Genomic DNA, 21,354 nt, shown 5'->3' with positions numbered 1-21,354 from the left:
ACACACACACACACACACACACACACACACACACACACACACACACACACACACACACACACACACACACACACACACACACACACACACACACACACACACACACACACACACACACACACACACACACACACACACACACACACACAGGGAGAGTGAGGCCCTCCTTTAATGAGAAATATTTCAGCTCTGATTAGTTCCATACCAGCTGGCAGGGATAAGTGCCCGCAGTACTGTCCTCTGTCTCATCACGTTCAGGACGAAAAATAATAATAATGGAGAGAGAGGGAGGGAGAGAGAGAGAGAGAGAGAGAGAGAGAGAGAGAGAGAGAGAGAGAGAGAGATGGGGGGGGGGGGTCAGAGACAGAGTAAGAGACGGAAAGAGATGTAAATGTTTATAGTGTATATACCGTGCTCTTAAAAAGTATTTGGACACATTAAAATATTGTAAAATGTAAAATAAAATGTAAAACATTAAATAAAATATTGTAAAAAATTAAATAAAAAAGGAATGGGTCTAAATATTACCTTTGATAATTATGCCAATGGGGATCATTGTTGCTTTTTGAACCCCATTGATATACACAGTATAGGCATAAACTGTAATATGTTGATTTTTATTACACAGAAGAAAGATTGTAAAACAGGTTTGGAACTACATGAGGCTGAGCAAAAGATGACAATTTTCATTTTGGGGTGAACTATCCCTTTAAGAGTGAAAGTGTGTGAGGGTTATGCGTCACCTGAGGCATGCAGTTTAAATATTATCATACCAATGGCACCTGCTGCCCTTCAGTGGCCCTTATAAAAGCTCAACTGGGAGAATACAAGGATGAAAACATGAATCAGCATTTGCATTTTTACACCATTTTACGTACTTTCTGAGGTACAGTATAAGGTCATGTCTCTAAAACGGCGTGTGAATGTCTCCGTCTGATGATAATAATAACAATTATCCAGCAATAAAAGTGTGAGCTGTAATTTTGATGCCTCTCAGTTGCCGTAAGGGTTGCTGGGAAGCAATACAGTGAGATCTGAATGGGAAAACCTGAAATACACACAATCACACACATACATGAGTGATGTCTTCATATATTGATGAAAATGCTCACTTCCATTGTCAGAACTTGTTAAAACTTTGGTAACAGGTTGTAAAAGTATCATTACTTTGAGCCAGATCATTTCAATGAATCTACTGGTCTTGTTCTCACAACAAGTTTGACTGATTAAATCAATAATTCAACAAATGATTTGCATGTTTTATTCAAGACTGATTTGGTTCTTATGGACTCAGTGAACAGTTACAGTCAATGGAAGGCACGATTATCAGAGAATAATGTCATCAATTTAAGTTTGTGTTGTCAATTTAAGACTTGGGATAAAGCGTTTGAGTCATATGGATCAATTTAATGATACTTTAATTGTGCTTTAGCGTCCTTTTTGAAGCTTGACAGCAAAGGATTCTGGGGTGAATAACTTTAAATTTGAAATGTACCTTTCAAAGGTCTGCAAAGTGCACAATAATTGGAGTTATTGTCTCTCAAAAGAAATAACCGATTCTGAACTGCCATGCATCAGTAATTCCAGTCTTACTTCCTTACTTGAACCTACAAAGGTTTGTAACACATTTGCATAATGCCAGCCTATGGTTTTCATTGGCTGCCCACGAACAATGTCTACTTTGCCCCGCCCTCAAACACTGCTGAGCTGAGGCCTGGAAGAGTTTGATTTGTGTTGTCGACATGCCGAAAAGACGCTGTTTTCTGAGCTATGAAAACAAATCCACTTTGCATGCACTTCCAAAAGATAAGGACTCGGCGGCAGACTTTTCTCTGGTGATGTATGCTGAGTAATTGAATCATGTTGTCTTCCTTAAATTCGACCTCAAGCTTGCATTCAGATCTGCTTCAATCCAATCAAAAAACCGATACATAGAACCAAGTCCCTGCATGCCATTCAATTACACATCACAATATATACATTACAGACAGAAGACCTGTCGCAAGACAAAATGGACACAAGTCTCTTCAGACCACCTGCACTTGTTTTCTCCCCCTCCACCTCCTCCGCTCTGTTCTTCATTTATGGAGAGAAAACAGGAGTAATTACAGTGAAAACTTCCCCAACATGAGTGTGGGCTCGTAACATGCCGCTTTATGGCCTGACAGGCTTCTCTGCTTTCATCCTCTCAGTCGGTCCAAACATGGAGTGGGTGATAGGTCGGAGAACGCAGATAAATACAGACAGGTGGGAAACATTAGGCAAAAATGCAGGTAATGATGAGATCACTCAAAAGCAGTGGAAACCAAAACTGGAGAGGATTTACTGGGTGGGGCAGCAAGGGAATTAAACGGCTATGCGTGTGAATGTGTGTGCGAATGGATTTTAAAGGGATCATTTGTGTGTGCATGTGCATCCGACGTTGGCTTGCCAGCTCTTCGACGCAGCGTGCATGGAAGCCCTGCAACTTTTTAATTAATTTGTTCCTGCCACTTGAAGTTTGTTCAGATGAATGGTGCGCTTTGATGAGAGCCAGATGGAAGTCTGGTTCTTGGCGTTTGATTAGTTTTAGCCAAGCTTGGGCCACACATGCAGAGAACAGCACAATCGGCCATGGCTTCCACAAGCTTTGTGCCATCACCTACCCCAGAGGTCATGCTCTTCCTCCCAGAAAACAAGAGAAAATAGGTATTAATTGAGACAAAGGTCCTTCAGTCCATCATTTTTTAACAACAGAGGCTGACAAGAAAGGCTCTCTTTTTTATGGGAAAATTTTGACTGGGAACAGAAGGCTTTGTGAAGGATTCACGATAAAAACGCCACCACGCCTGAATTTAAATAAAGCGTGAATTTGAAAACAACTCATAAAACATTTAAAATGGGGTGGATAAAAAGACTTGAAACCACATTAAGAAAAATGCAAGCAATTAGGAGTCATGTGCTGGCATACTGGGTGGAATCTGAGGATTTGTAAAAAAAAAAAAAAAAAAATGTTCACTGTGTGTAAAGGCTTTTTTTTTGCATTCAGCACGAGTGTCGTTTTGAGTTTTCAAGCCTCTTCATCACACAGTTTGCCTAATTTAAAATGTTTAACTTCTATTTGTATAATATCTAATAATCTAGTATATACAATTACTTATCATAAACGCATATTTAATTCAGATATTAGGCAATGATTTCTGAGGTAATTCACTCAATGTCATAACTTCCACACACAGTCAGTAATGACATAGTCTCGTGTAGCCAGACCTTCAGACTGACTGCATCGCAGCTTTCATTGGACAGCTGACTGACATATAAAACAACCATTTACAGTTTGTTTTGTTCAGCGTCATGTTTAGGGGCGTGACAATGTACCGTCAATGTCCTTACAATAATAGTGCCACGTGTAAAACTCTTGGACATATTTGAAAGAGTCTTTGCCTCAAACTTTACATACTTCACATACTTTTGAAAATCCAGCGTTTAGTTGATCCTCATAAGCGTTGTAAACACAGCGGCTTTCTTTTCGATGAGGGGGTTTGCCATCACAACGGCTTTGTTTCCAGATGGAAATCCTGGAGAATTCAACCAATCAGATGACGACTTATAAATTGCTGAAGGGTTTCTAATTTTCTATGCTATATGCATCAGACTGAATGACATCTGAGGCTGAGACTAGTAATGACTCAAGTTTAAGCTTTAAGAAGCTTCCTATTGCAAAATTTGCTTAATTCCAAGACAGACATCATTGAGATGCTGATTCAGTAATTTATGTAATTATATACAATTACATAATATTACATACTAACAATTACTACATTCTAATAACTAATTTGACATATTTTAAGATATGTCAGTGCAAGTTGCTTTCAGTTAAGACAGCTCAAACATGCATTTTAGTCAAGCCTTGTCTGTGAAACCGGGCAATAGTATTTTAAATATGGCCTTCAACATCCCAAAGTGTCTCGTTCCAATAAACAAAGCTCACTTGTGAATTTGGTATAGAATCCAATTTTCGCTTTGGAATCTGAAAGGCCTGTTTTGTTTTATGGCCAACAGACACTGGAAGGATTCAGCTGTAGGATGCAGTTACACACAAATGCACCATGCTGATACATGCTGACTCAACTGCACTTCTGTACAAAAGTTTTCTCTTTCTATGCCAGCGAGGACTGTGGAACACGAAACCCCTGCTGAATAAGCCTGAGCTGATCACCTTTCACTGTTCTGATATCTTACCTTGGAATCGTGCTCGTTTGCAAGGTTCCCATCAGACTGTTTAAATCCCTCTACTACAACTTACCATTGTCTCTCAAGAAATCTGAGACACCCATTATTTGTGAGTCAATAGATTGCATATATTGTGAAAGTTCTACCTCTATGCTTTTCTACTGAATCATTTGAAAGATGCTTTAAAAAGGGGGGGGAGAAAGCACAGTGTATTGTAGGTAATTGCTACTAGGTCAAATACGAAGCTGCGTGTGATAAAAGGGACAACATCCACCGGATTCCACCTATTAAAATATGTGTTGAGGTACGGTCCTGGAGACTGGAGCTCCTGAGCTTCAAAAATGACAAAAAAGCACCATAAACGTATCCTTAAATGAAGTAATGCACTATATTCCAAGTCCTCTAAAGCCAAACAATAGCTCTGTTTGAGAAACAAACTGAAATTTGGTCATAACTTGAGAAAATTAACAGTTATTTTAAAGGGGTGGTAAAGTATGATTTCATTTTTCTAACTTTAGTTAGAGTGAAATGTTGCTGTTTGAGCATAAACAACATCTGCAAAGTTCAAAGCAAAGGAAGATATTTGCTTTTAAAGAAAAGGACTACAACAAACGGCTGGTAGGGACCACACGACATTCCTCCGGGTTTAGTGACATCAGCAAGCCTAAAATGTACATAAGCTCCGCCCCCGGGAAAACCCAGTCCATGTTGAGAAGAGGAAAAGTTGTTGTATAAGAGTACATTTGGGAGTCAGCTCAAATAGCATCCATCTTTTCACATGCAATAGAAAGTCACTCTGTGTGCATCTCACAACAGTTCCTATATGAGCGATTTACAGATTACCATGACAGAATATGCTAATTGAAGATAGTTAACTCCACATCAGCAACATAAATTCATCAACTAACCATTCAGAGACGTCCTGTTGCATTCTACATGTTGTCACTTCTTCTTGAGTCGCTCCATCTTTGTCTGACACTGTTTTAACATTAAAGGCAGAACAGATTCTGTCATAGTGTGTCGGCCTGAGGTAATCGCAGCTGCTAATACACACGAGCTCTTGAAACCCCGCCCTCTGCAGCAGCTCATTTGCATTTAAAGGGCCAGGCACAAAACGGTGCTTTTTGCAAACCCTCAAAAAGTGACAACTTTAACATGCTAAAATATCTGTGGGGTATTTTGTGCTGAAACTTCTCACACACACACACACACACACACACACACACACACACACACACACACACACACACACACACACACACACTGGGGACATCAGAGATTTATTTTACATCATGTGAAAATGGCATTTTACCACCCCATTAAAGAGTAATAATATTTCACAATATTACTATTTTCACTGCATTTTTGGAGCAAAGCATTCTTTGAAGGCAAAAGAAAAATCTTACCAGCCACAAAGTTTTGAGCAGTAATGTATGTGACCATACATATTGGCACAATTTATTTCACATTTCGCCAAACGACTAGGCCTTGCAATCTCTGGGCCCTCAAAAAAATTGCCCTAATGTGTGACACGTTGACCCACAGATGCAACGAGAGGCAAAGCGTGTATAAACATTATGCAGAACCTACCCTGTAGACATGTTCCAGGATATGGAAGCCCATGCACAGGATAGACTTTATTTTGAGTGCATGTTTAAGAGTGTCATTCAAGAACAACAGATCCAGAGGATTCTGCATCAAACGTCTGGACCGCGGCCAGTCAGTAAGAACCTTTGGCAGCTCCTCAGTCGTCCTCAAAAGCTGTAGTGCTCTTGTTGCACTAACAGATGCTGAAAGTACTTAATTGCATTTCAAAGCCCTGCGGTGCATGGCCTACTCCTGCATGCACTTATTTTCATAGCTGGAGTCTCGTAAAGCGCCGCTGTCCCCAAAAAAGCAGGTGCTCGCAGCCACGAAATGAAGATTAATCATGGAGAGGCCCTGAGTTTGGATCGGCGAGCTGTTACAGTAACATCAACCTGTTTTTGTCTCTCTGTCTCTCTTTTGATCAGGCGTGTTTAAAAACTTTGCGAGACAGATTTCTGTCACTGAATGTGAACTGCAACATGGTGGTTTCTCAGAGTTTAAAGGAACGAATTATAAGCTAGCACAACACCAGGAAATTGGCCAAAATGGAGATACACACATGCCATGATTTGTATCGGAAAACAGATGGGGATTTTATACACGCACGCACGCACGCGCACACACACAGACACACACACACACACACACACACACTAAGAGAGTAGTGTATTTAAGACACCTGGTGATACTGAAGAATCATCCAAAAGTTTACTCCAGTTTTCCAGTACGTAATTGTCAAAACGCTGCAGATCTGAACAAAAATATAGGTCTACAATTTCTGGGGGACTTATCTGGAACTTTCGCTCATGCACCGATTACTTCTTTTTCCTAGAAGATGTCATAATGGAACATAAGTTCATCCAAGAGGAAAATACTTTTGATAAGCTTCAAAGATCCTTTGAACAGATCCACTGACACTGCCATTTCAACCAGTGTTGCTCTCTCTGAACAATATTAAAATGGCTGTAACACATCTAAGGCTGTGCAGTGACAATTTTGCTCAAATTTGCTATTAAAAATCATTATGGCAAAAAAAAAAAATATATATATATATATAATAATATATATATATATTTCATGCTACTGAAAACGAAATTAATGTTTTTATTGGTTCTCGTGCGAATGCACAAAGTTCACTAAGCAAGAATCTACATTTTCGTTTACAAATATCTCCAAATCTCAATTAAATTGAAATATACTTTTAGGTCAAAATGAAAACAACGCAATTCAAGATATTTATTTCTGTGCACTAATACATTTTGATTTGTGCTAACAAAATTTTTTTCCAGGTCCTTAACACCAGTGCTAACACCCCAAAACAATTGGGTACAGCCCTATCACATGTAATAATTATTGATCTATATTACACAACTGCACGTGTTAATGAGCAACACCGGCGCCACACACTGGTCTCGAGTCCCTCGGACAATATTAATTTATTTTAAAAAAAGTACTGACCCAAACTTTTTGAATGGTAGCATATTGTTTTAATTGGTAAGCTGTGATGTTTTGTACAGTCAGCTGGTCATTATAGCAAAATAAATCCCTTTAGGTTGCATTTGGGTTCTGATGACGCATTAAATTGACCAGCTAACCATACAATACTCTTTCAATAGATCAAGCTATTTGAGGAAATACAGTTTATCCATCCAGACCTCCTATAAGAGACCCACATTGTGTCCGCATACACATAACCTCTCAACCCGAGATAATGCATTCCAACTGCAGGATTCTCTGATTCATCCAGCATCTCCTGTTCACAGACACAGATCTGAACTACACAAGGCAGGAAAAGTCCAATTCATTCATTATTCTGTATGGTTTCACAAGTCAACCACTGATCAAAAACATCTTTTGCATTGTTTTTTCACTCAACCCAACCCATCATCAAAAGCAGTCCTGCCATAAATCACACTACTGAGTCTCTGTTTTACACAGAACAATACAGGACAGTAACTCTGTAATCTGGGCAGGGGTTTTGAGCAAGAATGCAGATCCTTTAAGATGGGACTCTAGGATCAAACACAGTCATAAACAGGGTACATCTGCAACTCAGGCCATGGGAGGGTCCGCGTTTCCATTGGGAATCCGCAGAGGAATAAACAAAGACACATGTGAAGACCGCGAACGGACGTACGCAGCTGAGCACGTGCAGTAACCACAAAAACTCCCAGAGTTCCCTGCTCTCATTCAGTCGGCGAGAGAACTTCCACCTGTCAGAAATAAAACACGTATCCAGAAATCGAATAGTGTGAAGAAGAAGAGAGATCTGTGGACAAAAGAAAGCGTCAGGGTGACGACGGTCTAAAAAATATAGAGTTCCTTCCTATATATAATACATATCCACTCAACGCCACTAAACACCTTCTCTAAATACATTAAATGCAACAAAAAGTTGATAATTATGGGGTAGAAAAACCAATTCTGAATCAATTCTTCAACAACTTTCATTGGTCCTGGAATAACATTCCTGTCCAAATAATTAAGTAATAAAGTTTCAATATATTTCTAAATTGGTGTGAATAAAGCCTATTAGACCTAATGCTGTCTATAATGTCAACAGAAATAATAAAACAACAATAATTATGAGAGGAAAAAATATAATATATGTATACTGCATATACTGTATAATATATATAATGTAGATCAAGAATTTAGTTTTTTAGAATCACATTCCCAGAATCAGAATCAGATGGGATCGTAAGGTATCTAAAGATTCCCGCCCCAAATAATTAATATTGGTAATCAAAGCAAAATAATTCAGAGCATTATTTTTTCTTCCAAACTAGTTAAAATTGCTCATTTTCAACATCCTCGGAACTGCTGGAACTCCGACGCCTGCCAGACATAAGGCCCACAGAAGAGAGCTTTTTTCCGGAGCATCTATTTGTTAATAAATAAGCATGTCCGTCAACGAAAGAAGCATCTGTCTCGAGACAAAGCCCTGGGATTGGCTGCGGGCCCGTCCTGACACACAGCAAGGGGACCATCAATACTACAGAGTCCTTCAGCCAGCGCAGCTGAAAGGCCTGTGAGGACACACGGGCACACATGACTAACTGCCTTTCCAGTTCCCAGGCTGGATTTACAACCATGCAGCAAATCAAGCAAGATTCAAAATAAATCTGTCACAAATGAGGAAACGAAGGATCATACGGATTGCAGAGGGACAAGGCAGTAATAACCGTATATTAGCAGCATTCCAAAAGTATGTCCAAATGCTAACGTCTATCGGGTTGGAAATGTCTCTTTTTGAAGAGATTGCGCAGTCAAACCCAACATTTCTATGGAGTATCAGTATGGAGTCCATATGTACATAAACCGTCTAATGCCGATAAAATCCTAAGAGATGCAGCTCCAATCTGATTGGATGTCGGGAATCGGGATGCACAGGTTTTTATCCCTCTGTTGAGAAATAGGTACCAGTTTAAGTAGGCTGAGAAAACAAAGATATCTGGAAAGAACTAGTTGCTTCACAAAATAATCTGGCAGTAAGTTTTGGGAGTTCATTTTTAGTCCATTTCCTACCCTGAAGTCCGTTTTGCAGAGATAGACTTAAACTGAACTCCCAAAACTTACTGCCAGATTCTGGAAGATGAACTCTTCAAACAGTGGTACAAGAGGATGTGGTGCTGGTGCTTCAAGGGTCACTCCCAATCGGTCTGTCTATAAAGCCTATAAAAAAATTTATCTTCATGTATTTTACTATACACTTCAGCTTGTGATTCTTATTAAGTGGGGGTCATTTTTTAGGATTCTTCACCTAGCCTAAATCTCTGAGATCCTGACACCTTGCACTTCTAAAGACTCCAGGTAGGTTGCAGTTCTGGAAAATGGTGGCGCTGGAGACTAAAGGGTTCCTGATGGTTTCACACTTAATTCTTCACCAGTTTACATATGTCTTTTCTTCTCTACCTGTTTTTCTCTGACGCTGCTGACCCAATGAGCATTTCACTGTCCAATGGTCATGCCTTAACTGCAATTTCTAGTATTGCATTAGTACTGCATCCTTCTCATGGGCATTTACTCATTTTTGACAATTTTAAGTTAAATCTCTTTTTTTGGCTTATTTTAGCTGTAAAAGAAAACGTGCCTAATAAAACACACCTGAATTAAGGCGTTTTTCATTTCCAGCCTTCATGAAAAATTATATATCACTTATAAATGATTAAACACTAAATTAATAGTAGTTAACATTAATGTGGTTTGGAATTGGTAAAATGTGCCTGGAAAAAAACATATGATCAGAAAATCAGCGTGCCTTGTAACTCTGCACGCACTGTATAAGCTACAGCAACAGTGCATATTTGCATGTTAAATCTTACTTTAAATGAATGGTAGTGCACAATAATTACTCAGAGCTCAAGCATTATCTTCAAGTACATTAACCTGTCATCAGCCCAAGCACAAGCTCAACTCTTCACCACAATGGTAACCCCCAAAACTCCAACATAACAGAAACTCTAAATCCCAACATCGCAAACACACAAAAATAAAACTTAATTTCAACGTTTACTTTCCCCATCCAGGCCCATGCAAAGCATGCTGGGAACTGGAAATCCCCATACCCGGTTTTAGCTACGCTACATTAATGCCAACAGACATTATTCATGAAGCCTTTGATGCAAACGGATTAAGTAAACTTCTGTTTTACCAGTTTAAATGGATTGCACCCCGAGAAATTAAATTCAAAGTGTTCAACATAAATTGATCAAGCAGCAAATTTTTCAGTGCAGTTGCTTGGTTTGTTTGACCTGCTTTGTGATATCAGTGGACATTTGAGCTCAGGTTGTTGATGTGGTAAGCCAGCGAGGAGGTGAGACGCTGTTGACAACATGCTCTGCTGTGAGGGTTAGAAGAGCAGCACAGGGAGCCAACTTACTGAAGCAGACTCTGAATACATGACATAAGCAATCTGATTTAACCCAGAATATGTTGTGGCTACAAACACTCCAAGGCCTGGTTTCACAAACAGGGCATAGATTAAGCCAGGATTAGACCTTAGTTCAATTAAGGCATTTCAATGGACTTTATAAATGTGCCTTAGAATAAAACATTACTGATGTGCATCTTGAGACAAAATAATGGCACTGACATATTTGTAGATATATCCGTGCAAGTTGCTTTCAGTTAAAACATTTTAGTCTGAGACTAGGCTTAAAGCCTTGTCTGTGAAACCGGGGGCATATAAATAAATATGGTAAACTATACTCAGTATAAACTGTTCAGATGTTTGGGGTCAGTTTAAGGAATTAATAAGACTTAAGACTTTTGGTTGATCTTCAAAACACAAATGAAGCTATTTTAATGAAACCTGGGATCAAAACATTTAGAAGATCCCAAAAAGTCCAAATAAAGAAGTCATAAAATGAATCCATATGAATCAAGTGGTTTAATCGGCAAATCAGCATATCAAATTATTTCTGAAGGATCATGTGACTCTGACTACTGGAGAAATTATGCTGAAAATTAAGCTTTGCCCTGACAGTTGTTTTCATTTGTAATAATATTTCACAATATTGCTGTTTTTACTGTATTTTTGATTGCTGCCTTGGTGAGCATAAGAGTCTTCTTTCAAAAACATAAAAAAAAAAATCTTGACGACCCCACACGCTCAAACAGTATTATTAAGTATAAATAAATTTAAATAAAATAAAAAAAATTAAGTATACATATTAATACAATCATGCATTACAAATAAATATATAAAGAATATACTGTATTTAAAATCAAATTAAATAATGAAAAAATCCAATACAAGTAAATATTTAACACTTTTGCACTTTGCAGTTATTATGAAGAGTTTTTTAAATGGCGTTCTTTAAAAGAACGCCCTTTAAATTTTAAAGGGCTCTAAATACATGAAATTTTTATTTATTTTTTATACAATTTTTTTGCTCTAAATACATGAAATATACTTTTGGATAACTGTACTCCAAAAAGTCATGGCACACGAGCTGTCATTTATATATAAATAAATAAATAAATAAAAAAGTTGTATAAACACCTCATCAATCCCTCCACTGAGGCTACATGTCTTTTGGGAGTCACTGAGGTGAGATAATCTATTGGCTTCTAAAACTTCATGTGACATGATCTCGATCGCCATCCCACCCACAGCTTAGATAACCAACTCCCAATGCATTCAAGCTATTATTTTATCAGTCCCATTCAGAGCTATTTGAAAAGAGGTGGTTTTATTAGCGATACATGCAGCCAACTGGCATATAATAATGCCAAAGGCCTTTACAAGTTTCTGACAGCCAATTAAGCCAAAAAAAACGTTGCTATAAACAAGAGTAAACAATTTCCTCATTGACAAAATAAATACAGCAAAGAAGGTGTTACAGCGATCATCAGGGAACCTGAAGCCCCCTGGTCTGAGCCAAACTGCATATTGAGGTGCTGATAACGGTGCCATTCAGAGCAGCTTTGCTTGCGGAACAGGCTGCTTTGTTTTGTGATGTCACTAAAATGGACATAATCCACTCTTGGCAAAGTGACTTACCCCAGCCACTCAAAGGGCCTTTGTCTCCCTGAAGATAGTTTGCCCATTTGGAACAGATTCACATGCAGTATGCCAGTCTGTATTGCGTCTGAAGCCCTCACACTCTTGCATCAACACAACTGAGAACAACTCTCATGGGAAGGTTCAATCAGGTGGGAATGCTGGTTAAATAATGAGTAGTTCTTGTCTAGTCATGTGACATTATCAAGGCTGCCACCTTGAGGGCGACCCACACCATGTCAAATAATACAGCTTTTAAAGGGTTAGTTCACCCAAAAATTGTAATTCTGTCATTAATTACTCACCTTCATGTTGTTCCAAACCCTTAAAGGACAAGTTCGGTATTTTACACTTAAAGCCCTGTTTACAGATCGTATCTGATGAAATAGAACGGTTAAGATTAAAATTTGGACACATGCTCCTGTCCCGAGAATTTTAGTTTTATTTAGCGTTTGTGGACCTATTTTGCCAAACGCGTCACACCCAGATTCTTCCGTTGAGAGCTTGAATAATAGACACCAGTTGGTGGCGATAATGCACCTTTGCCGATTGCAAGCAAACCGCTGGCATTTCATTTAATACACAGAAGAAGCAGAAGAAGAAGCGGCGGAGGAATATCGTACCTCACACAGCACATTCAATACAATCAATGGAGTTGGACAAACACTACGATAAAACCTGTTGGAATGCATCTTTTTCAGCGTTTTTTTTTGGGCCCGTATCAGTGAATACCCCTGACCACTCGGTGAGTTTCACGTCTTTGTAAACGAAAGTTTAATGTGTTTTAGGAAGGAATCTTCCAGTGGCCATAGACAACCATTGTGTGGGGGTGGGGGGGAAGCGAAATAAACCCAAAATTCTCGGGACTGGAACATGTGTCCAAATTTTAAACTTAACCGTTCTATTTCATCAGATACGATCTGTAAATAGGGCTTTAAGTGTAAAATACCGAACTTGTCCTTTAAGACTTTCGTTACTCTTTGGAACACAAATGAAACCTGAGAGCTTTCTGTCCATCCATGGACAGCTACTACCACTTTGACGCTTCGAAAAGTTCATAAAGAGATTGTAAAACTAATCCACGAATTAAGTGGTTTAGTCCAAATTTTCTGAAGACACTATCACGTTTTATTATCTCTTTATAAACTTTTTAAAGCATCAAAGTGTCAGTTGTGTATAGCTGTCTATGGAGCTGTCTATTCTGCATTACTGTTTAACATGTTTATGCATTCGATTCTGTGCATTTTATTATGAAATTCAAACAATAAATACCCTTTTGGCGCTATTTAATGTGGCACGACAGTTCTAGCGGCACAAGTGAGCACAAGTGAACTGATCATCTTCTTCCGTTTTACTATAGCACGAAATAAACATGAATCGGAAGGTATGTTGATAGATAGAGTATACTTACTAAAATCCATGTCATTACATGAAATTCAATAAGTTCAAATAATAAATAAAATCAATAATCAGAACAATTAACTCAACAGAGTAGCATTTAGCTAAATAGGCTATACTGCATATTCACTGTATTTTTACTTAACCTTCAATATGTAATGTATTTTTGAATAAATCCGTCGTGTTTTTTTTTATGACAGCCGCCATTTAAAAGTTTACATTTAAAAAAATAGATAAAAAAATAAATATCATTATAAATTATTATTATAACATTATTATTGTAAAAAATACTTCCTTATGTGTAATTGAAAAGTAGCCTACACAAATCAGTCAATCGTAACCTTAAATATCATAGTAATATACCAACTGGGGATACTTGTATAGTTTACAGCTTTAGTTGAGGGATATTCTTTACCTTGAGGATATTTGCCATGTACTGTACCTGATAGGCCCCAATGAATCGATATCGAAACAAAATTTTATAAAAAAGCTTGTGAATTGAAAACAATTCGTGAAATTTGTGTTAATGCCCAGCCCTAATATATAAATATATACCTACAGTAACACAACAGAATAATGCGAAGATTACAAAGATACAAAATAAACATCATAGATCTATGATGTTTATCACTGAAGCCTGCAAATACTGTTAGGCTTATTCACTGATTTTTTCATGTGTATAAAGAAAAAACAAACTTACCAAACCCGTTTGCCACGAGGTTTATGTTTCTGCCAGCAATATCCCGCTAAAGATTCTCTGCAATCAGTACGTTGAAAAAGCAGGACTCCAGAAACAATGGGCGGAGAGAGAGAGAAAATCTAAACAAGTCTACTGTATTAGAACATTCTCAGACTGCACTTGTTGTGATATGCTGCAAAGCGGCTGTGAAACGACAGTACGAGACTCCTGCACAATAACCGCCCTCAAAGAGAGAAAGAGAGGGGTGGGCTGATGGGAAAACAGTGGAAAGGAATGAATGTAATCATGATGGATAAAGTTGAGAAAAAATAACCTAGAAAACAGGAAAGGATCCTACCTAAAGCCCATTCATCTACCAAAGAAATGTTCTCTTGCCTAAAAGAAATTTCTTCCCTAACCCCGAGATTATCTTTAGACTTAAAACAATATCCTCCTCAGCTCAAGATATGCATAACATCAGTTTTTAGACCAAGAATTCCTTTCAGAATTCATAAGAGAAAATCTTTCACTAAGAAGCTTATTTTCACAGAGATGATCTAAGATGGAGGACAAAGACAGATAAATGCTGATTATAAATATAAACTTACATTTCATTCATTACAGAAAGATACTGATTAGAAAGGTATTGTGCTTTTATCATAGCAACACTTTTTTAGCATAAAAAAAAACTGAAATAGAGTCACCTTGTGCGAGGAGAGCTATTTTGACCAATGTACAGTAGAATGTTTTAAATTAGTCACTAATGAGGTTGCATGCATGGGGTTAGAAATTTGCATTTTTTTGTAGGCCAACCGGAAAGTTAGCACCACATAGGTTATCTTGGAAAAAAAGAGGATTTTTCTACTGGCTAAAGTTAGGCCATAAGCGAACTACACCACAATAGCATGACTTCAATCTCACCACCACTAAGCTTCCGAAAACTCTTTCAAACTTTATTTAGAATCTACAAGTTGGGAAAATTTTAGAGCATGAGAATAAACACAAGAAGACTGTAAAAAACGGATGAGTTTTCCAGTTCAGCATGGTGACGTTTAATGTCCCCTATAGCCTCTGTAGTCCCGTTTAGATATTTGTTAGAAACTGCCTTTTTCAAGACTCATTAAAGCTTGAAAATATCACAAGTTCTCAATCATTACTGATTTATGTCTTAGAAAAATATATTGAGCTTGTGTTAACCACCACCCTTATTTCAGCCCATTAAAAAATATATATAATAATAATTTACTTCAAAGACAAATAATGTGCGAAACCTGTTTCCAAGTTTTAGTACTCATTCCTGCAGCACACTATTCTTTCTGTCTTTAAACGGCAGTAAAATCTGGAAGCTCACTTTGTCAAATCACAGTAAGATCCTGAAGTGCTAATGGATGAGGAGATTGTTTTCATATAGAGGGACAAAAGGCACTGAGATGAGAAGAGAAGGTTTCGACCCAGCTGACTTGAGAGGGCTGAGGTCTGCATCAGTGTCCCAGTACAGATCTGCTTCTCTGGGCTTATTTGATTAAAGGAGAGATCTCCAAACCCAAACCACCAGACCAGCGGTGATGAAGAGCATCCATTAAAGCCCTGTTACTGTACATGTGTACATGGCTTAACAAGATGATTCGCATATTCTCTTTTCTCTCTTTTTTTTCAGACTGCTCTGGTTAAATGGTTAAAGATCTGGAAATTAAAAAGTTGCAGGTTTGAGCGCATATTGGGGACCGATGTTGTTTTGGACCCCACTGACTTTCACTGTATGAACAAAAACAGTTGAAACCGTCTTCACACTGTCGTCTTTTGTATCTCGCAGAAGAAATGTTTGGAACGACATGAGAGTGAGTAAATTAATAAAATTGTCATTTTTGATGAGTCTTGCCTTTAAACTGTATGAAGCATTTGTACTTTTAAGTTTAAAGAAAATAAATGTATGTTATTTGAATAAAAATTTTTTTTTAAAGGTGTCAGGTGTCAATTTAACTACAAACAAACACATTATAATATATTGTTTTAATAATTTATCTAAGGCGACCTCGTGGAATGGTTGCTTTGAATTATATGGTAAGTTATATTTAGTTTGTTTTATTCAGGAAATATTACAGTTACATGGTTCTTATTTTAAATTAAACCAACATAATAAAATTAATTAAACCTTAGTAAATAAATAAAGCAAAACAAGTTGATCCAACCTAAGACGATTAATTAACTAATAGTAAATCAAAGTAGATGTTTTCTTTTGCTGTTTCTGTCCTCATGTACAAATACATGAACAGGCTGTGGGAAAACAGCATTCCACATACATATGTGTTTATGACGAGTGATAGAAAAAACAAATCTCCAAATCTGTGTGTTCAGCACTTTCGGAAATCTGTTTTTCTCCCATGCATGTAAACTCTCAAATGAGAATTGGTAAAGTGTTCCAAACCAATTTCACAAGTATGTAAAGAAAAAAAAAAAGACTCTTTGATTAATTCCGATGCTCCTGTTTACTCAAGAGGGACTTCTTCGTGTCGGCTTTGGCCTTTCCCTTCTCTCCCATCCCAGTGATGTCCTTCCAACATAAAGTTTCCGGGTAGATCTTTCAATAACAAAGTGAATTTCTCAGCATAGCTTGGTAAGAACTGACCTCAGATGGCAAGAGATACCTAATTAGTAGTCATCTCAGTCAAACAAATGAAAACAAATCACTGTGTACTTTCCTTGGTCCGCTCCTCTCATGAACAGGTCCCAAGGGAAACGTTTTCTCAACAAAAACAATCTAGCCTTAATGCTAACCTCTATGACCGAAACATTGTATCCTCTTTGAGATATCATTACCTTTATATTTAGAATAGGACTTGGAATAAGCCTAATGCTTTACTGAACTATTCTGAGAATTTAAAGGAGACCTTTTGCTGAATATGCTCACAAACATATAGATCATACTGAAAATTCTGTTATTTTCTTTCTTCCATCATATAATTTAGGTGGACTTTCTTTGAACAAGCTAAAAACAAGTAAATTATTATACTGGGATACAATTTATGATCAATAAGGACCATAGAAGGGCAACCATTGGCTGATAAATATGTTCTTCCTGCTTCAAATTCTAACACTAGCTTTAAAGTTTGAGGCCACTGATTGGTCAGTGTGCTATTCATACTAACAGGATGTCGATCTTGTGTAACACTGTGTTCTAACCAGACGTGACAAACTGACAAGAGATTAGACTTTACGTCTGATTCATTTCAAGTCTGATTCATTTTAATGAATTGGTTTGTTTGGACGCTTTATATAAATAAACCCATTACAAATGTGATTCATTTGAGTGGCTCCACAGAAGTCCCTGTGCAGCATTTAGTCTTTTTGGTAGCAAAATATTTAGTTAAATGCAGCCGTTTGTCACCGTTTTCGACGTTGTTATATAAATGAATATGTTTCTAGTTTATTAGATGTATTTTATTGTGAATTTGTCTGTAATCTGCAGCTGCCAACCTAATTCCCAATAAATATTGGTCATTTTTAGTAGTTTTCAGTGTAGCAAACTAAATTTATAAACACTAGCACAACCGTTTAAAAGTTTGATGTCGTCAAGATTTTTTTTTTAAAAGAAATTAATGCTTTCATCCAGCAAGGATGCACTAAATTGATCAAAGTTGTCAGTTAAGACTTTCTATTTCAAATCAAGGATGTTCTATTGAACATTCTATTCATCGAAGTATAAAAGAAGGATCTTCACGGTTTCCACAAAAATATTAAGCAGCACAATTGTTAAACATTGATAATAATAAGAAATGCTTGACCAGCAAAATAAGCATATTACAACGATTTCTAAAGGGTCATGTGAAACTGAAGACTGAAGTTCTGTCAGGACCACTATCGTCAAATACGATTGGCAATTGCATATTGGATTGGTGGTATGGTCCTGTTCTGGGCAAGAACTCCCTGCGCATCCATGCAGCCTAGCATACATAAGAGCAGGGAGAGCAGCGATAAACTTTTACTTGGGGTAAACTGAACAGAACCAACCTGAATGTATTGCAGATATCATTAATTCAAGAATCTAAAGTACAACATAATTCTAGAATTTATTCTGATTCAAGGGGAATCAGAATGCCAAATCCTGACTGACGAGAGGAGGAGCTGGGGATGGAGGAGGGTAATTAGCTCCTGAGAAACGCGATAGCTGTTGATAATACTGAAGAAGCTTATATATGTATACAGTGATAGGCGTCGTATTCCTATAGGTAGAGATGGATCAGCTGAGCCTGAGTGTCAGCTGATGCAAGCTTGACTAACGTGACCTGCCAAAACTGAAGCTACGCTTAATTAATTGTAATGGTGAAGACTGAAAGTAATAATAATATATATATATATATATATTATATATATTTGAGTACAACATGACTTAAATGTACTAAAAGCCACAAACTGATTTGATGAGTAAGGAGTTTCAGGATTTCTTTAACTACAGTACAGTAAATCTCAGTTTTAACTGACTTGACATGGAGGGCAAACAAGAACATAAGTGGTGATGAAAATGCATGCGTTTAAAAGGAAGATATAAAATGCCTTTGCTGTGGAAAGTATTACCTGACTTTCAACAGACATGTCAACAGCATATAAGTGCAAATGGAGAGGTCTGTAAAGAATATCATTAGCTACAGGAGATGACACACAACAGTGTTAAAGTGGGGAAAGATGAGCTTCAAGAACCACTGCCTGTTACAAGTTTCTGTACGTTTACGGAGCACTGAAGAATCATTACGACCTCCCTAAGAGCTCAGCTTTTTTTCTGAGGATAATCGCAACATAAAGCTAGAGCGGAAGAGAGATGGATGATGATTAGCACACGCTGACCACAGAGAGTATTGTTTCACTGCAGAGATTTATGAGCAAAACAAAGGTGCTGTGAAATTCCTCCTTCCGCGCCACACAAGGAGAATACCAGAGGCATCCATTATGATGGCAGAAGTGAGTCTCTGGCTTGAGCTTTGGTTACTGATCTAAGGATGAGGAGCAGACGCAGCAGTCACTAATGTCTACGTTTATGAAGACAGATCTTCCCGAGCGTGCACCCCACCATCGCACAATCCACTGTAAATCGCCTGAATCTCAGGGCAGGAATTCTCTCTCATAAAAGTGCCAAACGTGAGAGGAAACAGGGCGAGCCGTCCTGCGGCGGTTCTGCCCTTCCCACCTCCTCGCCGCAGCCTTCTATTCCAAAACAAACCGCCCCTCTCCGCCCTGGTTGGCCGCAAAACTCACAGACTGGGATAGGCAGATTAAATATCACCATCAGCCCAATATCATGACCACCACGGTGAGTGTCAAATAATGTGAAAGAGGTTGTCTAGTATGTTGGTAAGTCAATATAACATGTAAACATGCACTCTCCTGCTGAACAGTTAGTCATCTGCCAGTTGCATAAACCTCTATGTTAATCTCTATGTCTTAAGAACTAGTCTGACCAACTAGCCGTTAATCAGTCTTATTTTTCTGATTCAAATGAAATAAATGACGATGAGATGTCTTATAAGACTAGTCTGAGTGCTTTATGAGGCCACCTGCATTTTTTTTTCCACTTAAAGTTGCATTAAAACCATTCATACACTTATCCAACACATCCATTGGCTAACTGCTAGATGGTCAGACTAGCTCTTAAGCCATATATTTGTATTTATAATGCGCTTTCTTACACTTAAAGCGTTACAGCAAAAACAGGCAAAAGAAAACCAATAAGCAACAAGGATAAAAGTGCTAAAATAGTTAAAAACAACCTTCAATAAAAGTGCCTTAATCAACTTTTTAAAATGTTACAGAGCATTTCTGTTAGTGAAGGAAAGAGCATTCTGTAACTTGGGGGCTTTGAATAAAAAAAGGGTCATTCCCCCATGGTCTTAAGTTTACATGAAGGCTGATGAAGAAAAAAAAAAGAGTGTTAGCAGAACGGAGAGAATGTGACAAAGTATATGGACTAATGAGATCACATACCTGTATACACTTGTGCTATCTAATTTTTGATATGTGCATCAAATGTTAGCTGAAGATCCAAAATTACACCAAAATTCCAATACCGGTGAAGTGGGAAGTACCATATTGGATTCGACAACCAAACGAATGTGATCAATCTTCAGAGTATAGCTGCTATCGTATCAATCAGCATAAGTTCAGTTTTGGAGTAATTCAGTTTCAGGTAATTATGCTGCATCCAAATTCTGATTTCTTCTAGGCACACTCAAACCAGCAAATGTGTAGCTGACATCAGGGATGGCTAGTGGTGTGAATTTTAGTATCATTAGCATAGCAGTGACACCCAAGGCCTATATTTCCTAATAATCTGTCCAAGTGGAAGCATACATACATGTATGCTAAAAAGAGTTGGGCCCAACACTGAACCCTGAGGAACTCCATGTCGAGCTGGCACGGTATCGGATTCATGATTTCCCAGACTAACAAACTGGGCACAATTAGTTGAGAGCTAAACCAATCGAATATATGACCAATGAAGATATGGATTAAACATAATAGCTGTGTTTATACAACTACCCCCAGGTTAGATTAGCATGTGCTAGTTAGTGCTGGTCTAGCTGATTTACTTGCAGTCAAGTAGGAAAAACCAGCACACCAGTATCCCATGTTGGGGACCGGTGTCCAAAAGATAACGTCTTTTAACAAGAAAACTTACTATAAATAAAATAGAAAAAATAAATAATACACTAAATTACTTATCTTTGTGGTTATTGTAAATATAAAATATTTTTAAAAATGCAATACATTTTTACATGATAAAATGTTGTGTACACAGTTTAGATACACTCCTGAAAGTTGTTTTTTGTTTTGTTTTAAATGTACTTTATTACATTATTGAATTTGGTTTTGTATTCATTTTTAGGTGTACAATACTGTTTGTAAATATAAAAACAGTAAGGTCAATATAAATAGAACGTGAGGGTTAAATTGATGGTTTTTGGAAGCAAAAAGTATGAAT

General features: G+C 37.6%; 1 protein-coding gene across 5 annotated transcripts in view; it reads right to left on the bottom strand.

The window, feature by feature from the left end:
* fhod3b (formin homology 2 domain containing 3b) overlaps window positions 1-21,354 on the bottom strand; it is a 177,958-nt gene that overhangs the window by 84,169 nt on the left and 72,435 nt on the right. Inside the window, exon 1 of one of the 5 annotated variants that reach the window (XM_079625112.1) lies at window positions 14,406-14,631. The exons of the other annotated variants lie outside the window; for them this stretch is intronic. The gene's annotated coding sequence lies outside the window, so the exon portion shown is untranslated. Of the gene's footprint in view, window positions 1-14,405; window positions 14,632-21,354 lie in introns of those variants that run through there. 5 annotated transcript variants of the gene reach the window in all.

Source organism: Phoxinus phoxinus, assembly GCF_949152265.1.
Source record: "Phoxinus phoxinus genome assembly, chromosome: 10".
In the NCBI taxonomy this organism is placed as follows: domain Eukaryota; kingdom Metazoa; phylum Chordata; class Actinopteri; order Cypriniformes; family Leuciscidae; genus Phoxinus; species Phoxinus phoxinus.
Note: the sequence above shows the minus strand (reverse complement) of the source record. Positions and strands in the feature narration are given on the sequence as shown.